The sequence below is a fragment of the Pinus tabuliformis genome, chromosome 5_2, assembly GCF_031772625.1.
Source record: "Pinus tabuliformis cultivar Carrire ecotype Pingquan chromosome 5_2, CPIR1, whole genome shotgun sequence".
Taxonomy (NCBI): Eukaryota; Viridiplantae; Streptophyta; class Pinopsida; order Pinales; family Pinaceae; genus Pinus; species Pinus tabuliformis.
In genome coordinates, this window is record NC_142306.1 from 317709456 (window position 1) to 317733593 (window position 24138).

The 24138-nt window shown below is 36.5% G+C and overlaps 1 long non-coding RNA gene across 2 annotated transcripts in view; it reads right to left on the bottom strand.

Moving 5' to 3' along the window:
• Positions 1–3803: 3803 nt before the first annotated feature.
• LOC149158785 (uncharacterized) overlaps positions 3804–24138 on the bottom strand; it is a 202627-nt gene continuing 182292 nt past the window's right edge. Inside the window, exon 4 of one of the 2 annotated variants that reach the window (XR_016261721.1) lies at positions 3804–4450. This is a non-coding gene — a long non-coding RNA (uncharacterized LOC149158785). The remainder of the gene's footprint in view (positions 4451–24138) is intronic. The other variant, XR_016261719.1, reaches the window with a different exon arrangement.

Below are 24138 nucleotides of genomic sequence, written 5' to 3' on the forward strand. Positions count from 1 at the left end.
TCCCATGCATCGAACCCCTTTGTCCATAAATCAAGAATTGCCCAAGGGGTGCATATTTCCCTCTTGGGTGGCCCCCACTAACCACTAAGTATTCGATTTGCCTTATTTTCCCTGTGTGAGTGCCTTCCTTAGCGAAAATTTGAGGGTGGGGTCCTCCAACCCACTTCTCCTAAGTTGGAAATCCAAAATTATCAAAATGAAATAAAATTGTATTCTCACCTAGCCACAAATTGCTAAGTGGAAATATCACATAGCGAAGGGGTTTCTTGTGATGAGAAGTCACCTCGATAGGTTTCTACTCAACATTGGAGCTCTATAATAATAGACAACATGTGAGAGGAAAATTATTAACATAGCAAGCTCATTGAATCTTTTCTAATGAAGGAGAAATTCAAATAAAGAAGAAATACGTTGTCTTGGTTCATCTTCATCGTTTCTCTCTCTCTCTCTTGTTTTGTATACACATGTGACCAACATCTTTTGGAGGTCGCACGTGTGAGAGAATAGCGAGTTTGACCAACCTTTGACAGTCGCACGTGTGGAGGATTGGCTGAGCTGTTTGATCAAGTTTGACTGAGGGTTGACCAAACTATTTGGTTGACCTTTGACCGAGCTATTTGACCGTTGACTGCAGGTTGCACGTGCATGTTCGACCGCAGGCTACACATGTGGATCTGACCACAGGAATAGACCACAGGGCCAAATTTGACCAGTTTGACTAGTATTTGAACTTGTATATTGGCATAGATTTCTAGACAAAAATTATGATTTGTAAACCTTGTTAAAAGACAATTTCTCCTCAAGAAAAGATTGTTAGGTTTTCTCTGAAGGTTGGGTTTCCCGAGTGAAACTTTTTGTGTCTATTGTCCATGGTTGACTTTCTATGATATTTACTATTTTCACTACATTTACTGCTGAGATTTTCTAAGTATAATTATTCAATGATAACAGTGGCATAAAATTACCATTTGAAAATCATTAGGAAGTAAGGATCGTGGAGAAAATTGTATTTTACTACACTTGCCATAGAATTTAAGCAATTCTCCCATATTGATCTAAGTTCTAGTATCCACCCTATTTTGTATTTCCCATTGGCAATCCAACCTATATTAGCAATGACTCAGTGGGTCAGTATCTATGTAATACATTTCGATTTTGATGACTTACGAGAGAACTACAATTTATTGTTTTAATTTCTTGTGTATTTGTCAATATTTCATCATCAATGTAGTACTAGTTGTATGTATGTTTGAATTTGTATCATCATCATGTAAATGTTTAGGTTCTAAATTGAAGCTTTGTCTATATTTCATTTTTTGTGTAATTCATTAATTTGATATATATATATATATATATATATATTACGTATCCTCAATGTCCTATTTCGAGGGTCATCATGTCGCATATCAAATACTAGTATTTTCATGTCATGTTCTAGGGGTTGTCGTGTCACAAGTCAGATACTCATATTTCCATGTCCTTCATGTCATGTTCTAGTGGTCGTCATGTCACATGTCAGATACTCATATTTTGATGCCCTCCATGTCATGTGTAATTGTGTCATGTGATACTATACTATTTAGCATTCTGCACAGTCCTTACACTTGCCAATTCTGAAAAAGCTCGAGTAATTTAAAATATTGTTGAGGGGCATTCCAATATTTGCAATAAGGTTCAAGAAGGGTCTATGGGACAGAGAAATGTCTCCATAACAACTTTTCTCCCTCATAATTCTTGTTAATGATGATTATGTTAAAACATAAAAGTGATTCCCTTCACAATAGGCCTTGCAAACTTTTACTAATATGTTGAAAACCATTATAAAACACTTTGGTTACGTAACGAAATTATATTCATATTGCAAATTAAGAAGGTGATTGAATACAAATTTATTGAATTGAGGCTTCTCTGTGATCCATATTAGGTTTAAGAGAATTTTTCGGCGTAAATCACATGATATTTATTTTGTTGACGCGTTTCGAACCAACCAGTGTGGTTCATCATCAGGACAAGTTGAAGAATCAGATCCAGCTTTGCATGTTAAATATTTAACATGCAAAGCTGGATCTGATTCTTCAACTTGTCCTGATGATGAACCACACTAGTTGGTGCAAAGCTGGATCTGATTCTTCAACTTGTCCTGATGATGAACCACACTGGTTCGTTCGACGCGCATGGAAAGTTGGATCTAATTCTTCAACTTGTCCTACTGATGAACCACACTGGTTGGTTCGAAACGCGTCGACAAAAGAAATATAATGTGATTTACGCCCAAAAATTCTCTCAAACCGAATACAAATTTATTCAAACATTTAGTATCCAATCCAAGTCACTACTATCTGATTGTTTTCACAATGCTTGAGGTTGGGACGGTGGAATTACTAGAATTGAATGACCCTTGGAGATCCATGTACAATATGTAAAAATGAGATGGCCCCAAAAATGAGGAGAACAAGGACAACAACCACAAGGATTAGCCCTTTGAAGTGTTGCATTTGTTGTTTTCTTGACATTGAAGCTTTGCTTGTTGTAATGTTGTTGCTGAAAATATAATATTTAAATCACTAGAAACCCAAATTGAAACCCCCATACAAAACCCATGTTTTGAGCTGCAATTTGTACAACAGATTTGGATTTAGTACAATACAAAAATAAAGGATGGTTAAAGTGATCATATTGTCCAATCATCAATGTCCATGATTGTCAAAACTAAAGATATATGTCGGGAATATCCTTGAAATCTCCCCAAAAATCACTAAAATCATGAAATCTACCCAATATGTCCATGAAATCTCCCTGGAACACCTTGGAAAAAATTAGCAAGTCCCTGAGTCCCCAACAAAACCTCCAACAATTTGGAGATGTTGTCTAAAAATTATCAAATCACCAACACATAGAAACACAGGATACAAAGGTTTTTTTTCAAGGGAATGATCTCATGCAACACAATGTTACTTATGATGCCAAAAATATTGAAAATGGTGCCTTTCATAAAATTTGTACCCATATTCGCCCACGAGGGCAATTCAATTGGCGATGGTCGTGAAAATGAAATGTTATGTGTGAGGAGGTTTGAGGTTCAAATCCTCGATTCACCTGTACCTACGGAAAAGGCATATGTAGGCAACTAGAGGTTATAGTGGTAGCAGTTGGAATCAACCCGTGTTACGCAAGTACAAGACCAATTCGGCTGTGTATTCCTCTAAATACACAAAAAAAATTGTACTCATTTCAAAACCTATACCTATTCCAAAATAATATCAAAAAAGGGTGATTTTAAAAATATTGAAGATGGTGACTTCGGGAGACTTTGTACCCATTTCAAAAGCTATACCTATTTACCCGCTCTACATAACTAGGTATAAAAAGCTATAGAAAGTCATTGTCTCTATAACCATGGCATAGTTATGAACAGTCACGTTGGAGTCTAACTATGATTAAGAGAAGAAAAGCTAGCAAAATGGAGCTTTTACATGGATATGATGTGCCACGATGGGTGATAAAGAGAGGAAAAGGTACTGAAATGGAGCTTTTACATTTTGTTAGAAGTTTAAACTAAGAAATAAGAAACAAAAGTTTCTCCGTTCTTGTAGTGACAGACAACTCTGGAGCTTTTACATTTAGTTAGAATTTTAAACTAAGAAAAAAGAAACAAAAGTCTCTCCAACCCTTCCAGTGACGACAACTCTTATAAAGCATAAACAAAAATTGTCAAACACCAGAGTTTGAGAAAAGAAACTGTAGAATGGAGCAAAATTATCACATAATAAAAGAAACCCACGAAATGATCACCATCAACAACAAAAAAAACATTAGGAGGAGAACAGAAGTTTTGCAATATCTTTGTTCCTATGCTCCCGGGGGGAGAAGATACCTACAGACCGTAGAGTCCAAAACAAGGTTATATTATTTTCCTCCACTAAGACTGGAGTTCACATCATGCAACCATTCACAAATCCCTGGAATTTGACTGGAATTATACCGAAGAAGGTAGAAGCAGATTCACAACTCGAATACTAAGACCAATTCAGTCTATATCTACAGGGAGTAAGGGAAAAAGTATATAATATCTTTATACAACTTCCTACCTCCGCATGGGCAGAAACAAAGTTAAAACAGATTACATGAGTTTCTTCCAGCAAAAGGGATGAAGGAATCAAGGGTAGGAACAGATATGGTGTGCTCTGCACTCCCACGTCACACATCACGCACGGTATTAAATCTGAAGGATCGGTCTACTTCCTACCCTTTAATATTTATTGAATACGAACCCTCAGCTTCGGCGCATCTTAAAAGGGGCAAATCAAATTAGAAAGCCGGAAATAAAAACACCCCCGAGACACCTTGTCTTGCTTACCTTACATTGCGCTGGACGCAAACGGCTTTGCCTCGTTTATTCTATCTTCCCGTCGTGCAACTCTCGCGGCCAGTTATTTTGCGACTTTCCACACTGTTCAACCAACAATATCAATATCAGGGCAAGCACAAAGAGATTTATTTTATAGTGGCCAACAATTGACATCGAGACTAGGGCAACTATCGAGAAGTTTACTTTATTATAATGGCGAACAATGGTTAATCTGCTTTTATATACCATTTAATTATATTTCCACTAGCTTCATTTCTCACCATTAACTTATACCTTAAATTAAACCCAATTTAATTCGTCCCCACGGTGTTATTATCTTGCTAAATCCGTTCGATATCCTTAAATTAAACCCAATTTAATTCGTCCCCACGGTGTTATTATCTTGCAAAATCCGTTCGATATCGATTGTGGGTTATTATATCTGTTAGTCTATTTGTGAAACGCTCAACTCCGAACTCTATGTTGTTTAAAGATTTGACTTCTTCCTCTCGGAAAGAATGGGAATTTATAAAGTTTTTTAAGGTATGAATTTTAAGTTCTTAAATATCATATTGTTCTTTTTAGCTTTATGAATTAGAATAAATCTTTTTAAGATACAAGTTCTAATTCTTTAGGGATATTATATTGTTTTTTTAGTTTTATTATATTGTTTTCTTTAGTTTTATGAGACAGTATTTGTCTCAACAATTTTCTGGATCTAATTCATAGGGGTTTAAAAGCTTCTCTTGTTTCCTACTAATATATTATTAATTTTCTATTTTAATAAGTGTTTTATATTTATTTATCTTGTCAATTTTTAGGGACTCATTAATACACTCCTTATCATATGAAGAGTTGGTCAATTTAATTTACTTTTTACTTCACCTTGATAGAAAACTTGTGAAGGAAGATTGAGAGGGTTTAGTAAAATTATGATAAAAGTCTTCAATATTGTCTTTTATTTAAAAGGCAAACTAATTCATTTTTTAAATCCTTTAGAAAAATATCAACATTATTTTTATCACCACTTGCTTTTGATTATTAGAATCCTCTTTATGGCAACTCATTAAGTGGAAGCCATCTTCTAATTGCAATTAAACCATGATAGAACTTAAAATTAGGAAATTGTGAGTTTGAATTAGATCAGCCCTCAAACATGTTGATCCAAATTGTCTCAAGTAAAACTTTTGTTGTCCTAGTTTGACTCAGTTAACACAAGTCAACATCACAACTTTTGTATAGATCGTGATTTTGGATTATTGGAACCTAAGGTTATGTCAGTCCATCATGTCTCTAGAGCTTCTGAAGATAATCAATTGAAGCATCAACTGACAAAAAACAACCAATCGTTGGATCGATTAACCATTGACAATCAATCAAGTGGTTGACTAGTGAAGCAATCAATTATGCAATCAATTGAGTAGTTCACGGGTTGGTTGAGTAACTAACTAGTGGGCAATTGGTCAAGTGGTCGACTAGCAGGGTCGTCGACTCTTGTTGAAGAATCTAGGGCAAAGTAGTGTGATGTGATTCTTCGTTACTTGATAACAGTTTGTGGAGTCTTTTTACTTTTCTTGTTAGCTTATGCTTCTTCTTCTTCTTATTAGTGCATATGTATGTACTTCATCAAACTGCTACCAAAACATAAAAACAAGAACACAAGATGTTGGCTCTCTTGCCAGGGCCAAAACCTCTCTTCTCTTGAGAGGAAAACCCATTAGTGAATTTCTCTTATTGAAGCTTCTATTGATCAATGCCAAATGCTAGACCCCTGACTAAGAGATCCTCCAAGCACAAGTCAATTCTTTACTTCAATCTGCACCATATACCTCGGCACTTAATCCTCCTTCTTCCGACACTCCGTTCTTTTATGAATCTTGTCTAGAAATAAACCTTCTTGAGTGAGTCTTCAAGGTGAGGTGTTCCTCTTCTATCTTTGCACAAGTAGATTTCAACGTTTGACCAACCGAGATCCTTAATGAGATATGATAGTGTTGTTGTTCTGCTGCCTTAGTTTCTCACATGTGTGGTAGGATCACTAGGTTCATATGCTCTTCTTTCCTTCGCTTGAGAGTCTTCCTTCAACACTGGAGTAGGAGACCTTTGTAGGCCTAGTTACTAGCCTAAACAATAAAGAATATACCATTGTAATTTCACTGTTGATATAGCCGCGGACTGTCCCTCATTCCTTCGCATGTGTGACTGTGTATACCCTAGAAACAATCCCTCAATCTTCGTTGTTCTTCCTCTTCTCTTCGCTGCCTTAGTAGACCTTTTTCATTAGATTCCTTTGACCTTCTTGTCTCCTCTTTTGCTTGCAGATTTCAGAGCTTAAGTTCTTCGTTATATTTGGAGTGGACAGCCTTTATAAACAGAGGAATGTCCCTCCATTAAGATCGACATATAGGCCGACTTAATTGACTATTTGTAGGTCGACTTTGAGGGTTGTTTGTAGACTGACTAGGAGGGTAATTTGGTGGCTGATTTGTTGAGCAAACTTCTCATATTTTCCATGGTGATGTAGCATGCTTGAAGGAGCTTCTTGAAGGTGCCATTACATAGGAGTAGACTTGACTTTGCTTGGAGGTTTCCCTTTGATTTTAATATATATTTATACATAGTGTAACATGCCCTTAATGCCTTCAATATTTTCTCTTGACTATTTGACTCACCTATAACACTTTGACATGTGCTAGACCTACTTCAATGAATAAGAAACTCATTGACATATATTATAAAATAATACTTCTTTTCTTGAATAAGTACAAATATCAAAAGTTCATTTATGAAGACCGAACCTAGTTACACTTCCTTCAACACTCCCTCTTAACTAGGGAGGTATTCATACAACATTACAAGGTGTTTGGCTATTATCAATTTTGAAGAATTCACATAAGAGAAACCGGATTAGCAATCCATTTTTTATAGCATCATATCCATTAGCATTGTCACACTGGATGGCCTTGACTAACAGCTCCATCTCTTTACGAGACCATGATCTACAATGCTGGTGAAACCAATGATTCATAGACACCTTCATCATTGTCTCTCAAGGTACATACCCACCCGGGTGTTCTTCGAGTATGACCTTCTAGGACTATTCTTATCTTGGGTTCCCAACCCTCAAAGAATATCGGTCCTCTTGCCTACTCTTGTCTTGGATGCCCTACACATCCTCAAAAAGTATCGAATACCAGATGATTACCTAATCCTCCCATTCTTTCTTCCCAAGTGAAGACAAGAATGTTGTGTCTATCTTGTGTCTACATTTCCATTCATGACCTTCATCTAGACTTATGACTATTAGTCCTGGTCTAATGCATGACCCATGAAATGGAAAACACAATTGTCACTCCTTTGTAATCAAGGGTGATTCAAAACTCTCTCTTGATCAGGGACTTGTCAAATCTCCCTCTTAACTGGGGACTCTTTCCTTCATCAATAGCTTCTTCTTCGTGGGTCCTTCAGCTGCTTGATCTCCTTCCTTTCTTGATGTCATGAAGTCTTTGTTCGAACTTCTTCTAAGTAGGGAACCATCCATCAATCACTTTCCTTCTTGGTTTGTCATGTCATTGCTTCATGGAAAGTGATTATCAGGTTTTTCTTGTCATCTTGGCTACTCCTTTGTCATCTTGTCCATGCTTTGTAATACTCTTCTCATGGATGCTTCATTGTACTTGCTTGATTACATGTTTTGACCTAGTAGCCCATCATGACTTCATCCTGATATTGTTTCAACATTGCCTTTTCTAAGTTCTTTTGTTGGATGGCTTCTTCATCACGACACCTCAATAGAGTAGAATTAGTTATATGTACCTTTATATCTCCAAGGCTTTCATAGGTGTCAAGGGTCCTTTCTTCCTTTATGAGAGTTGTCTTGCCTTCTTTCGGGAGATAGCTTCAAGGAATTTTGTCAGGTAGTGATTCTCAATGATCATGGTGTTCTTTCACATGCTTGATCTCTTTCTTCATTTGCTTCTTCTCTAATAGATAGGTCAGCCATCTAATGCTTCTTGTGAGAGCATTCCTTCATTGCTTGCTTTCTGGACTTGTCAACATTTATTCTTGCTTCTTAGTCAACAATCTTATGTTTCTTATGTGAGCATATTCTTTTGTTGACCTTCATTACATTGTGGTACATGCCTTCGAGCATATTCTTGGTGAAAGAGATTCTTTCATGCTTGATCATGTTATAGAACTATACCCATGACTCAATAATATACAAATGAAAAATTGACTTAAAACTTTGATGCATACATACCTCATCTTTATTCTTCTTTGATCATCCTTTGTTGTGGCCCTTCATGCTTGATCTTAGCTTGCCCGCATATCATCCTTTTCTTGAATCCCATGAATGGGATTCCCAATGAGACATTTTCCTTGGTTCATGAACCTTTTTTTGATGATTCCATCATAGGACCTTAAAGATCCTTGCCTTGCAAATGTTCCCTTTCTTTTGATCATGGAGGTCTTCTAAGATACTTAATCATGATCAAGTTTTTCTTTTATCATGGAGGAGGTTCTATACTAGGTATGCTCCTTTTATATGAATATCTTGAGCTATATCTACCAAGCTCCTATATTCTAGAAGATATTTCTACTCGTGCATTTTTGTTCTCATCATAAATGCTACATCTTCATGAGTATCTAGAACTCTATCATGATGCTAGATTCTAGAGGATGTTTCTAGCCATGCAATTTAATTTATTCCTACATGCTCCTATCCTACTCAAACTTTGAAAGAAGGCTAGAAGTAAAGAGTTTGACCTAGTCATAGTAGAGATTCGGAGGATCTTTCTTCTTTTGTTTCTTTCCTTCTTCTTTCACCCCTTGAGTCAAGTGAGCTTCTTCCCTCTTTCTTTTGTTGTTGTTGTCCTTTTTAAGCTTAAGACAATTCCTTTTGTAATGTCCATATTCTTGGCATCCAAAGCATTGGATCTTGGACATGTCTTTGTTGTTTGTTCTTCGTGGACCAAACTTGCCAAATTAACCCTTTCTTTTGGCCATGGTAGCAAATGCTTGCTCCTTTGATCCCACATCTTCCTTTGCCTTAAGTCTGGTTTCCTTTGTTTTGCATAGAGACCACATTTCACTGAGAGTGGTTTCCTCCTTCTTGGCATATATGCTATATGTGAAGTTTCCCCACTCCTCAAGTAGAGCATTGAGTACTATAGTTGTCATCTCTCTGTCAAACATGACTTCCCTAAGCTCTTGAAGTTGATCTCTCATTTCAAAGATTTTCATGAAGTAGGAAGCTATTCCTTCCTTTGTTATCTTCATGTTGTATAATTCATTCCTCAGAGATATTACTTCTTCGGTTGTGGATACCGAGAATAGCTCTTCTAGCTTATCATAAATTTCTTTTGATGTCTCAAACTTGGATACATAAGAAATGAGAGAGTCTTTGATTGATTCTATCATAATCATTTGAGCTCTTGTCTCATCCTTATTGTACTTGGCTATGGCTTGAGTCTGTTCCTTAGTAGGGACAGTGATATTCCCTTTGACATGCTATAGGAGTTCATTCTCCTTGAGTAGTAGATTAGTCCTCTTCTTCCAAGCAAGAAAGTTATTGGTGCCTACAAATTTATTGTTTTCCTTGCAAAAAGACATTTATGTATATTCAGAAGGGGACATGTACTTACTTGATAGATTTTGAGATGTAATGGATTTGCTTCCTCCTTGAAGGCTTGAAGGCTTGTAGCTTGATGTAGGTCCTGCTTCAATCTGCTCTTCTTTGTATGTACCTTTTTGTAAGGCTCTTCTTCTAGCTTTGTAGACCTCCTTGAATGAATGATGGATTGTATACTCTTCTTGTCCTTGAAGTGATTGAGACTTCTAGGCTTGATGCTTCAACTTTGTAGATGCTTCTCCTTGATGAGTGTTCTTGAGTTGCCCTTTCCTTGATGTGTCACCTTACCTCTGATACCATGTTGAAGAATCTAGGGCAAAGTAGTGTAGTGTGATTCTTCATTACTTGATAACATTTTGTGGAGTATTTTTACTTTTCTTGTTAGCTTATGCTTCTTCTTCTTCTTATTAGTGCATATGTGCGTACTTCATCAAACTACTACAAAAACATAAAAACAAGAACACAAGATGTTGGCTCTCTACCAGGGCCAAAACCTCTCTTCTCTTGAGAGGAAAACCCTTTAGTGAATTTCTCTTATTGAAGCTTCTATTGATCAATGCCAAACCCTAGACCCCTAACTAAGAGATCCTCCAAGCACAAGTCAAGTCTTTACTTCATTCTGCACCATATACCTTGTCACTTCTTCCGACACTGTTCTCTGACACTTCATCCTCCTCCTTCTGGCATTTTGTTCTTTTATGAATCTTGTCTAGAAATAGACCTTCTTGAGTGAGTCTTCTAGGTGAGGTGTTCCTCTTCTATCCTTACACATGTAGACATCCACGTTGACCAACCGAGATCCTTAATGAGAAATGATAGTATGATAGTGTTGTTGTTCTGCTGCCCTAGTTTCTTGCACGTATGGGAGGATCACTAGGTTCATATGCTCCTTTCCTTTGCTTGAGAGTCTTCCTTCCACGCTGGAGTAGGAGGCCTTTGTAGGCCTAGTTACTAGCCCAAACAATAAAGAATATACCATTGTAATTTCACTGTTGATATAGTCGCAGACTGTCCCTCATTCCTTCGCACGTGTGACTGTGTATACCCTAGAAACAATCCCTCAATCTTCATTGTTCTTCCTCTTCTCTTCGTTGCCTTAGTAGACCTTTTTCCTTGGCTTCCTTTGACCTTCTTGTCTCCTCTTTTGCTTGCGGATTTCAAAGCTTAAGTTCTTCGTTATATTTGGAGTGGGCATCCTCTATAAATAGAGGATTGTCCCTCCATTAAGGCCAACATATAGGCCGACTTAATTAACTGTTTGTAGGCCAACTTTGAGGGTTGTTTGTAGGCCGACTAGGAGGGCAGTTTGGTGGCTGATTTGTTGAGAAGACTTCTCATATTTTCCATGGTGATGTAGCATGCTTGAAGGTGTCATTACATAGGAGTAGACTTGACTTTTCTTGGAGGTTTCCCTTTGACTTTAATATATATTTATACATTGTGTAACATGCCCTTAAGGCCTTCAATATTTTCTCTTGACTATTTGACTCACCTATAGCACTTTGACATGTGCTAGACCTACTTCAATGAGCAAGAAACTCATTGACATAAATTATAAAATAATAATTCTTTTCTTGAATAAGTACAAATATCAAAAGTTCATTTATGAAGACCGAACCTAGTTACACTTCCTTCAACAACTTTGTGGTTGGAGGAATCGACTTGACATTCAGGTCAACTTGAGCAATTAACTAGCCAACGAGAAATGAGTTGATTAGAACAGTCAACTAGCCAACAAAACATTGCAGATTTCAGGAAACATTTAGAACAGAGATGCTCGTTTGTCGACCAAATCTTCCACAATTCAAGGAAGTTGGTTAAATTTAAGCACTATAAATAAAAGACCCTGTGGGCCAAAAATGTATTAAGTGAATAATCAAAATCGTGAACCATTGTTGTATTTTCATGCATTGTGATGTTTTCATCACAATGTAATGTGCATAAGTGTTATAACGGTGTCTTTAGACACCACCCATGAACATGGAGTATTGCTTTTCTTCTGTTACTTTGTCTTTTAGATTCTATTATATATTCTCTATTCTCAGGTTAAATCCTCAACACGGTATCAGAGCTATTGGTTTTGACCTAGCCATGTTGTCATCAAATCATGTTGAGTTGGATCTTACAATGATTGACTTTGGGCTAATTGATTTGTTGACTAGAACCTTATGTTTTGAACATATCAGATCTATCAGAAATTTGAAGATGGCTTCCAAGATTGATCTTATCATTTTGAATGGAAAAAATTATGTTGTTTAGGCACTAGATATGAAAACCCTACTAAAGACCAAAGGGCTCTGGTAGAAGACCACCATTCTTGATCCAAATGATGACCATATGAAGTTTGTCATTGACGAAAAGAAAGATGAGATCGTATGGGCCATTGCAACCTATATTGTTCCAGGAAATTCATTTTCAAATAAGCAAGATCGATTGTCTTCATGAGGTCTAGAAGAAGTTGAGATCATTGTTTGACAATGTTGACGAAAGTCAAGTCATGCAGTTAAAGAAAGAATTGATATCTCTTGATCCCCATTCATTTGAAAGGATTGAGGACTATCTAGCTCGTGTTAAAGAGCTACAGTTGAATTTGGGCAACTACAAGAAGAAATATTCAAAGAAAGATTGATAGCTCATTGAACTAATCCGGATGAATCCGAGAATGCTTTATGATGTGTTATATTCCTCATTTTGCACCAAATGGAGATAGCATAAAGAAGATGGTAAGGATTACACCTTCAATACCTTTTGTGATTTATTAATCAAGGACCAATAAATATTGCTTGATGAAGTGAATTTTTTTAGTAAACACCACACTCACTTGCTCAAAGGGAGGGGTAAGTCGATGCGGAAGGAGAGTATAAATTAGCAAGAGTGTCTCGACCAAAAAGCTAAAGGAAAGTGTGATGGGTCTGAATCAACCAAGAAGAATTGAAAGAGCATGCAATGCCATTAATATGGGAAGACACAACATGTCGAGAAAACTTGTTGGAACAAGAGTAGCGAGTTGGAGCAAAATATAAAGATGCTTGAAATAAATGTGTCAACCAAGAAATCACTCGTTTGGTTTATTGACAATTTCACCTTTTCAGTCAAAACTCAAGCATTGCATGCTCCCACAACACAAAATGAATTGGTTGTCAAATTTGGTTACACTCATCACACGGGGAAGGATGTTTCTTTGTTTTCCTCCTTGGATAAGGTCGTTGAGCAAAATATTTCCTTAGAAAATGATTTTTCTCTTGACATTGTTGGTCACGATGATGTATCATGTTGACATGGTAGAATCTTGCATGTTTATCATGTGCCTAGTCTAAGCACAAATCTATTGATGGTTTATCAACTAACACAAACTAGTAAAATTGTTGAATTTTGGCCAGATCAATTCATTGTTAAATACTTGAAGAAAGATAAGTCGGTTACACTGAAGGGATTCTCAACTCAAAGGATGGATTGTATAAGTTTCATTACTTGTCCCAATAAAATGCTAAATCAATTTTTGTCATTGCATAAAACCGAAGATTGGAGAAAACTCTAGCAGAACGACTCGAACATTCAAAGTTCGAAGATTATGGAAACATAGATCATGGTTGTTAGTCTACTAAAGATCCTTTCACCTAGTGCAATCTACAAGGGATGTGTTCGAGGAAAGCATCATCAGGCACTCTTTGACTCTGGGAAAGCATCACTTGTGAAAATACCAGTGGAGTTGATTCACAGTAACTTTTGTTGCATTAATAAGCCTTCATTGGAAGGTGAAAAGTATATTTGAACTTTCTTGATGATTTTTCAAGATTTACTTGGGTCTATTTCTTGAAAAATAAGAGTGATGTCTTTGAATGATTCAATGAATTTAAGGAATTGGTTGAAAAGCAATGAGGTCAACCTAATAAATTTTTGCAATCTAATAATGGAGGAGAATATGTGAATCGACAGTTTGAAGAATAACTTGTAAAATCAAGTATCTCTTAGAAGAGTTTGATTCCCCATACTCCTCAGCAGAATGGCATGGCAGAATGTAATAATCAAACCTTAGTAAAAAAGGATCAATTTTCTCTTACAGACAAAATATTTACCTCCAAATTTTTGTGTTGATGTTTTCTATCGTGCCAAGTATCTCCTAAATCTTGTTCTGACTAAAGTTGTTAGTTCTGTGACTCTAGCCGAACGTTGGTGTGGTATGAAGCCCTCAATTGGTCACCTCAGAGTTTTCAAATCATTTGCTTGGGTGCATATTTATGGCGATTGTTGAAAGAAATTGGATGTAAAGAGTCATGCTTGCATCATAATGGGCTACTTTGAAGAGTCAAAATCCTATCAACTTTTTGACCTTATCAAATAACAAATTTTTATCAAGAGAAATGTAATATTTGATGAGAAGTCTTTTAGCACTAATTTGTTGACTTCTTTTAGAATTTTAAACAATCATCCTTTTAATATTGTTGAAGAAAATGGACCAATTGTTCCCTTTTCCAGTATTTCAATTGTTTTGTCAACTATTGTTTCTATGTCAATCAATCATCAATCATTTTCGAGTAAAACTGCAACCTCTCCCAACCGACTTTTTGAAGCACATATCCATTCCCCGACGCTGTGTTTGCCTTAGTGACCTGCTAAAACCATAGAAGTTGTTGGATCATATGTTAGTGATATTTCTTCAGGTCGATAGACTCATAGTCAGAATTAGCATGCCAAAATTGCATTGATGTCTCATCTTCACGAAACTTGTGATCTAGAATCCTATGATAATGCACAAGGACAACCTAAATGTGAACAGGGTATGCATGCTGAGATAGATTCTCTTTTAAAGGATCACACTTGGGACATAGTCCCTCGACCACAAGGAAAGAACGTAATGAAGTATTGGGGTGTATATAAGCACAAATTCACTTCTAAAGGTGTGTTGAGCATCATAAGACCTATCTAAATACAAATTCTCATGGTGAAAGGGCATCGATTACACTTAAACCTTTGCCCCTTGTTGTGAAGATGGAAAATTCCTCAAATGAATGTTAAGAGTGCCTTCCTTCATGGTGACTTATCTAAACAAATATACATGGAGAAACCCCTTGCTTTTGTTACAGATTCCAATCTTGTTTGCCCACTGTAAAAGTCAATGTATGGTTTGAAGCAAGCCTTCAACACTTGGTGTGACAAGATTGATAAGTTGCTTTTCAATCCTAGGTTCAAACACTATGAATCTAACCATAGTCTTTATGTGATACACATTAATGGTGATACTTTCAATTTTGCTATCTATGTGGATGATTTAATCATAAATGGCACCAGTATAGATATAATTCTTAGATTGAAGAGTTGACTTGTCAACACCTTTGAGATGATTGATCTTGGTCTTTTGCATTACTTTTTTGGTCTTCAATTCTTTTCTTTGCTTGACGATCTTGTTCTCTCTCGATCTAAATATGTATTAGACTTGTTGAAATAGTTTTAGATGGATGATTCTAAGCCATGTGCTAGACCCTTTTACTTGCGTACCAAGTTGACTGAAGAGCGTCCCTCTCCAAAATTCAATGTTATGCTTTATCAACAATTGGTCGATAGCCTTATTCATCTAACTCACAATTGACCGATATTTCCTTTACTATTAGTGTGGTTTCCCGGTTTATGCAGGATCCGTGAGAAAACCACTGGAAAGTGGTAAAGCTAATTGTACATTACATCAAAGGTACCTCTCATTTTGGTATCAAATACCATCGAATTTTGGGTTCAATGGTCAGCTTCAATGACTCTGAATAGGCAGGAAACAACAATGGCAATAAATCTACTTCTCACTATGTGTTTCGCTTCAGTACTAGAACCATGATTTGGTTCTGTAAGAAACAATGTGTACTCTCTCTGTCAACTATAGAAGTGGAATACTATGGAGTTGTTAATAAAGGGACTAAGGCAATTTGGATTCACTAACTCTCAGAAGAGTGTTAAAATCTGAAAAATCTATGCAGAAATTTAAAAATTCTTTGCAGAAAATTGAATGTACTTGCATAAAATTTAACGTACTTTGCATAAAACTAAATGGAACTAAATGAACTTAACGGAAAGTTGAATGTACTTTGCATAAAACTAATGTACTTTGCAAAAAATTGAATGTTATATGTTGTTACAATTACTTAGAATGCAGATTTCTTATTCACTACTTTTCAGATCAACAATTGCAGATAGAACATAAACTTAAGGATCATATGAAGACAGCCAAGCACAAATATGATACACTGAGAGTTAGGTGCAATGACTAGGGCAAAACCCACAAGGGGAAAACCTAAATTATTATAGTTTTATTAGATTTATTCAATTGTTCAGTAGAGTATAGAGAGAGAGAATGTGAAGGAGAATGAAACCTAAATTATTCTAGTTTTATTAGATTTATTCAATTGTTCAGTAGAGTATAGAGAGAGAATGTGAAGGAGAATGAATAAAGTCACCAATGTTTGATCAACTTGTAGTTGAAGTGCTCTTGCTCTTTGCTTGAAGTTCTCTTCCTCTTGGTCATATATTGTCATTCACTTGCTCCAACTCTTCCCTTGCTCTTACTCTTCACTTGCTCTCACACTTCTCTTACACACACTCAACGCTAGCTCTCCTTCTTCACAATGAACATGTTACTCTCAACTATCGCTTGTGCTTTCTTAAATAGATGAGAAAAGAGAAGAGTTACGAAATGAATTCATGCGTTGAGCCAATAATAGGAGAATTGAATTTCATAAGGGAGGAGTTACTTGAGGAGAAGTGTAACGCATCCCAAGAATAGAGAGAGACGTACACATGTCTTAAGGAGTTACAATTCGAATTAAGGGGAGAGAGAGTTACACTTAGACATGAGAGAAAATTTGGTGAGAGTTACAAATCGAATTGAATGAGGGAGTTACAAGGGTATTTAATGAGGAGGAGTTACATGTTTGCCATACATTGAATTAGTGAGAGAGAGTTGCATTCTCTTAAGTGGGGAGTTACTATTTTATTCCAACAGAGAGGTTCAATTTTCCAAATAAGAGATTCTCAATTCAATTTACTTATTTCATGAGAGAAGTTGATTTTATTAATCCATTAGAGGTGAATAACTTTAGACTATTTCATAAATAATAGTATAATAATAATAATAATAATAATAATAATACTAGTAAAGATAAAAATATTAATTCTTGACTTGTCTAATCATGATTGATTTGATTTTAAAGTGGATTCCATATGTCGAAATCATCCTTGATCATTTCGACATGACTTTCTATTTTTGAAAAGTCACTTCCAAATTGAGATGTGACTTACTATTTTTTGAAAGTCATATTAGAATTATTAGAAATGAAGTTTTATTAAAGGAGGTTCAAATAGAACTGAAAGATATGATTTTTTCTTGGAGAAATTCATCCCTTAGCCGCTAAATTTTAACACTCCCTCTTAGCTAGGGAGGAATTTCTTTCTACATCAAAGATCTATGCTTCCTCTGATCTCTTTCAATCATCTCAGCTCAACTCTGCTCTGTAATATCTATAACAATGAATTCGTGATCTAAAAAAGAATCATCCACTTAACACAAATTTGGCAAGGAAAGGATCATCACATTTCACATAGACAAGGATTACACTAAACCAATTTTCATCTCAAAAATTAGGTGATAATACACAGACATCGCATAGATAAGACTCAAACAGGTCACATAGACAATAATCAAACACAACCAAGTGTCAAGTGGTGGAACACCTGCATCCAAGACAAGTCACACAGAGAAGTCTCACTACACCTATTGGCCAGATAGGTGGCTCTTCCCACATCCTAGACTGTGGTTCGGATGCATACAGAGACCTACTCTTGTGGCACACACTACACAAAAGGTCTCTCATCATCAGGAAATTTTCAGCATCATTCCCTAATCCTGTGAGCTCTAACAAGGGGGAAAGGCAACTCAATGTTCTCAATAGCTGTGATCGCTTCTCGGAAGGGTCGCGTCCATAAGTCCAAGCTGCTCTCTAAAAACCAAGAGTTGTCCTTTTGGTAAAGGCTTTGCAAGAATGTCATCTATTTGATCATCAGTGGAGATGTGATGGAACCTCACTGTTCCTCTTTGCACCATATCCCAGATATAGTGATACTTGATCTCAATATGCTTAGACTTGTCATGAAACACAAGATTTTAGGCAAGACGAATCCCACTCTTATTGTCACAATATATAGCTGTTGTTTCTGGAACTTGCTCAAAAAACTTCCTCAGCCAAACTGCCTCACAACTAGCCATGCTAGTAGCAATGTACTCAGCTTCAGTTGTACTTAGTGCAACAGACTTTTGCTTTCCACTCATCCAAGAGACCATGGCAGATCTCAAGCTAAAGCAGCACCCATGGTATTTTTTCTATCAACAGAGTTACCAACCCAATCAACATCAGTATACCCATGAAGTCCTACATTTTTAGCAATGCATTTCAATCCTAGATTGATAGTTCCATGCAAGTATTTGAGTACATGTTTTGCAGCAATCCAGTGGGCATGAAAGGAATCAATCATACATCGACTTAAAGTGTTTACAACAAAGCATATGTCAAGCCTAGTGTTTACCAAAAACATCAAAGCACCAATGAGTTGTCTATACTCTGTGGGATTTTCCAGATTAGGTCCTGTAGATTTGCCACATAATTTCTTAAAGTTCATTTCCATAGGAGTATGCATGGACTTACATTCTACCATAGACATTCTACCATAGAAAATCTTTCAAGAAGCTTAACAACATATTTTCCTTGAGAAAGATAAATTTCACCAGGTCTTTGCTGGACCTCTAGATCTAGAAAGTAATGCATCAAACCCAGGTTTTCATTTCAAATTCAGAAGCTAACTCTCTCTTACACTGGAGGATAAGAGGTTCTCCTCCTGTCAAGAATAAATCGTCAACATACAATACCAAAATCAAAGGAATGCCTTAGATTATCTTGAAGTAGAGGTTTGGGTCTGCACTACTTCTTGTGAAACCAAGCTTTATCAGGAGCCATCAATGCGAGCATACCAAGCTCTTAGAGCTTCAACCCATATAAGGCTTTCTTCAGTCTGCATACAAGTTTTCTTGTCATGCTCTTCAAAGCCTTGTGGTTGTTCCTCAAATACCTCTTCCTTGAGGAAGCCATGCAAGAAAGCAGTTTTCACATCCATTTGGTGAAGATTCCATCCCTCGCTAACAACTAAGGCAACAACAGATTGAATAGTAGTATACTGAACTATAGGTGCAAAAATCTCATCGTAATTCATTCTCTCTTTTTGAGAGAAACCTCTAGCTACAAATTTAGCCTTATATTTTTCAATACTGCCATCTGTACCATGTTTAATCTTAAACAACCATTTGGAAGTGACCACAGATTTACCTTGAGGTCTAGGAACCACTTCCCAGACATCATTCTAAATGATGGACTTGTATTCTTCAGTCATGGCATCTTTCCAAACTTATTCTTTTGCAACTTCTTCAAAGGTGCATGGTTCTACCTAAATGATGTTGCTCATGGCAACAACATACCCTTGAAACCCACTTGGCTTCTTACTTTCTTTGAACGTTCCTCTTGGAGCAATATGTTGTTTAGCATCTTGCAAGGTATCTCGCAGCCATAGTGGTCTCTTTCTAGTAGGAGGATCATGTGGTGGAGGATCTAGAGGATCCATGAAACCCATTGGATTATTAGCAAACGCATTCTCAGGTTCCGGTTCAGACTCAAATACAACCTCTTTTTCATTAACAGCTTGTCTTTCAACAATGGCAGGAGGAGGAGAGTCTCTTACTTTTCTAAGAGTTGCATCTTCATCAAATGTTACGTCTTTACTAAACTCTATAGCTCTTTGACTAGTTACATAAATTATATAATCTTTTGAGTTATCACAATAACCAACAAACGTGCATTTCTTACCTTAAGCTTCTAGTTTGTTCCTTTCCTCTTTTAGCACATGGAAGTATATAAGATAACCAAAGATTCTCAAATGACTGACCTTAGGCCTTTTACGAGTAAAGACTTCTTCAGGTGTATTATTGTTTAAGGCTTAATGAGAAGTTTTGTTTTGCACATAAACAACAGTATTTGCAGCTTCTCCCCACAGAAACTTTGGTAGCTTTTGATCATGCATCATGGCTCTGATTGCTTCCATAATGGTTATATTCTTCCTCTGAGCCACACCATTTTGTTGTGGATTGTACGACACAGTGGTTTTCTTTCTTTATTCTGACATCTTTGCAAATATCATCAAAATCATTAGAGGTGAACTCTCCCCCATTATCAGATCTGAAATCTTTGATCAATTTTCCAGTTTGATTTTCAATCAGAGCCTTGAAATCTTTAAACATATCAAATGCTTCCCTTTTTTTTCAAAAGAATATCCATGTCTTGCGAGAAAAACCATCAAGAAAGTATATAGGACAACCAAAGATTCTCAAATGACTAACCATAGGCTTTTTACGAGTAAAGACTTCTTCAAGTGTATTATTGTTTAAGGCCTAATGAGAAGTTCTGTTTTGCACATAAACAACAGTATTTGCAGCTTCTCCCCACAGAAACTTTGGTAGCTTTTGATCATGCAACATGGCTCTGACTGCTTCCATAATGGTTCTATTCTTCCTCTCAGCCACACCATTTTGTTGTGGATTGTACGACACAGTGGTTTTCTTTCTTTATTCTGGCATCTTTGCAAATATCATCAAAATCATTAGAGGTGAACTCTCCCCCATTATCAGATCTGAAAGCTTTGATCAACTTTCCAGTTTGATTTTCAATCAGAGCCTTGAAATATTTAAACATATCAAATGCTTCCCTTTTTTTCAAAATAATATCCATGTCTTGCGAGAAAAACCATCAAGAAAAATCATGAAATACAAGTAGTCACCAAGAGAAATAACAGACATAGGTCCACATAAATCAGAACTTACGAGTTGAAGTACCTAACTAGTTTTTGTTCTGCTTGAACGGAATGGTCCCTTTATAAGCTTTCCACTTGCACATCCTGGGCAAACTCCTTCATGATCCATTTTGATATCAAGCATTCCAGAAACCATCTTCCTTACATGAGGTAAGGCTTTGTAGTGTAGGTGAGAAAATCTTTTGTGCCATAGCTCACACGGAATATCGGTATCATGGACGAGTGCTTGAATGGGTTTACCATTGACTTTGTAAATCCCGTCACATCTTGATCCAAGAGTGAAGTCAAGACAAAGAAGAGGCAGAACATCAAGGTTAGTGACAAGGTTCTTGGGAGGATACTAGAGTCAAGGGTCTTTGTCATGGTCTTGGTATTCGTCAATTGAAGATCTATAAGAAGAATTTGGATCAGGTTTTCCTCTCAAGAGGTGAGAGGTTTTGGCCCTGGTTGACTAGCCTACATATTGTGTCACTTGTATTCTATTGAGCATATTGGTATTTGTCTTGATGAAAATAACACAATAATAATATAATGAAGAGAAGACTATAGGCTAAGGAGTAAAGTATATCACAAGCAATTATCAAGCAAAGAAATCTTTTAACTCCTTATGCCCTAGATTTCTCAACATGGTATCAAAGCTTAGGTGTTGAAGTCAAGAAGGGGCATTCAATCAAGAAGACATCAAGCCTGAAAGAAGGATCATAGCAGATTCAAGGGCTACCAAGGTCAAGATCTTAAAAACCCTAGATCGAAGAAATCAAGAGTCTTGAAACCATCTTCAAGAAAGAAGGAAGACTAAAACATTCAAGAATGATTGTGAATCAAGTTCTCTCTCATCAATCTCTCAAGAAGAAAATCCTCTATCAACATCAAGATTAAGGAGGAAGCAAACATCAATTTCTCAAGTAAGTCTATGACTATATCTGATATAAGAAAATGTCTTTTTGCAAGGAAAGCAATAAATTGGTTGGGGCTGCAAATTACCTTGCATGGAAGAAAAGGACAGACCTAAATCTTATTGAGAATGAGGTCATGGATCACATCAAAGGGTCAATAACCCAACCTCCAAAGGAAGATACTCAAGCACATGCTAGATTCATGAAGGGAGAAGTGAGAGCCCAGAGGATTCTTATAGAATATATAAAAGACTCTAATCCAATATGTATCAAAGTTGAAGACTACAAAAGCTATATCTGACAAATTGGTAGAGTTATTTTTTGTAAGTATTGCAAGAGAAGTAATCTCATTAAGGCAATAACTCTACAAACTAAAGATGTCCAAGGAAGATGGAAGAGCCTCACACTTCATGAGGATATCAGAAATTCTAGATCAATTACAAGAGCTAGGAGAAGTCATGTCTAATAGAGAGATGACCTGAGTGGTACTAAATGCACTACCAGAAGAATGGGGTAACTTCACTTCAATTTTATATGGGAAGAAAGATACTACTCCATTTCAAGATCTATGGTCACTCTGTAAAATCGAAGAAACCAGACTGAAGGCAAAGGTTGATGTAGGACCAAATGAGCAAAATCAAGCATATGTTGTTAGGATAAGAAGAAAAGGGCAATTTGGAAAGTTTGGCCCTCAAAAGAAAAAGAAGAACATGGCTAAGGTAAGATGCTATGGATGTTAAGAACTTGGGCACTATAGAAGAGATTGTCCTAAACGTAATAAGGACAAGAAAGATAGGGAAGAAGCCCATATTACTGAGGAAGTGAAAGAACCTGAGGCAAAGAAGCTTAAGAAGGAAGAAGTAAAAGATCTCTACTATGACTGAGATGATCTTCTTCACTAGAAGGTACTTTTCACTTGTAATTTATAGATAGGAAAGCAATGTAAATAAGATAGGATGCATCAGATTAAGAAATTAGCATCATGATAGAAGCATTAGAAGCAAGAGATCTTGACATGGGAAGTAGAAAGAATGTTTGGAATAAATTCTATTGATTGCAATGAATAAGAGCTCTCAAAAACCTCATTGAAATCTCAAATGATACATATAGAAAGAAGTAGAGGTCATCATCGACTAGGATCATCATACAATAATCAATAAGAAAACCTCTAGTGGGTGAGGATATGAAAGATCCTAAAGTTTCTCTGATGGAATTCTTATCAGAGGATTCACCGGTCTAGAAAGGAAGCAATTCCAACACGTGGGATTCAAGGGTTGATGGCATGATGACATAAAAATGAAACAGGACTAAAGAATAAAGCTCTTTCGTTCAAATGAAGTTCCTACAAGAAGTATGGATGACCCAAAAGAAAGATGAGGTATGTATGCTTACATAGGTTATTATGAAAGTCATGTCATATGGTTGCAGATAATATGGATCACTATTTTCATATTGAGAAACATGATCAAAGAAAATAGGGATCTCCTCCTCTGAAAGTTGCAGAAAGGCATAGGTCACACTAAATGAAATCAACATAATATGTTCTCATATGAAGCATAAGGGAGCTTACTATAATTAAGGAACTCTGATTGGAAGTTCCTAGGAATGAAGAGTGAGTAAAAAGAGGGAAGAGATCATGAGATATGCAATAATGGTTGAAGGCATTCAGCATTCAAAACCAAGAAGATTTGACCAGGAACTCTCCCGGAAGAATATGAAGACTCTAATGGAAGTCAGAAAAAGATAGAGATCCTTGACAATGGATATCTTTGGGAGATTTGTCAACATGTATGCAGGATGTTGATACCTACAAGAAAGTCATGATGAAAGACTTTAAGCGTTCATTCCTTATTTTTGAACTAATATCTGGATGGGCTTATGTAGGACTGCCAAAGGGAAGATCTGTGGATGACTTCCACGAAGACCATATAGAAGAATGTAAGATCCTTCTGGAAAATATGGCATGAAGAAAGCAACATGAAATGAAGCAAAGACAGATGGGAAAGCAAGATGGAAACTTAATGGACCACTTTCTAATAAAAGGAATGAGGACATGACTGACTCATGAATGAAAGTGATGGATGGTTCATGCCCTATGAAGAAGTCCCAAAAGATGAAGACTCCATAACAAAAAGAAATTCATGACACCAAAGAAGAGAGGAGTTCTTCAAGTAGTTGGTTGTCCCATAATCTCCACCTGAGACGCTGTTGTAGGCCACTAATTAAGAGGGATTCTAGAAAGTTTCTTACTTGGAAGAAACTTGGAAATTCCTAAGCCAAGAGGGAGCTTAGGTGCATTCCTTTTGTAGGAATGAGTACATTCCTTACTAGAATATGTCCTCCATATTTGAGAGAGAGAGATAGACACATCA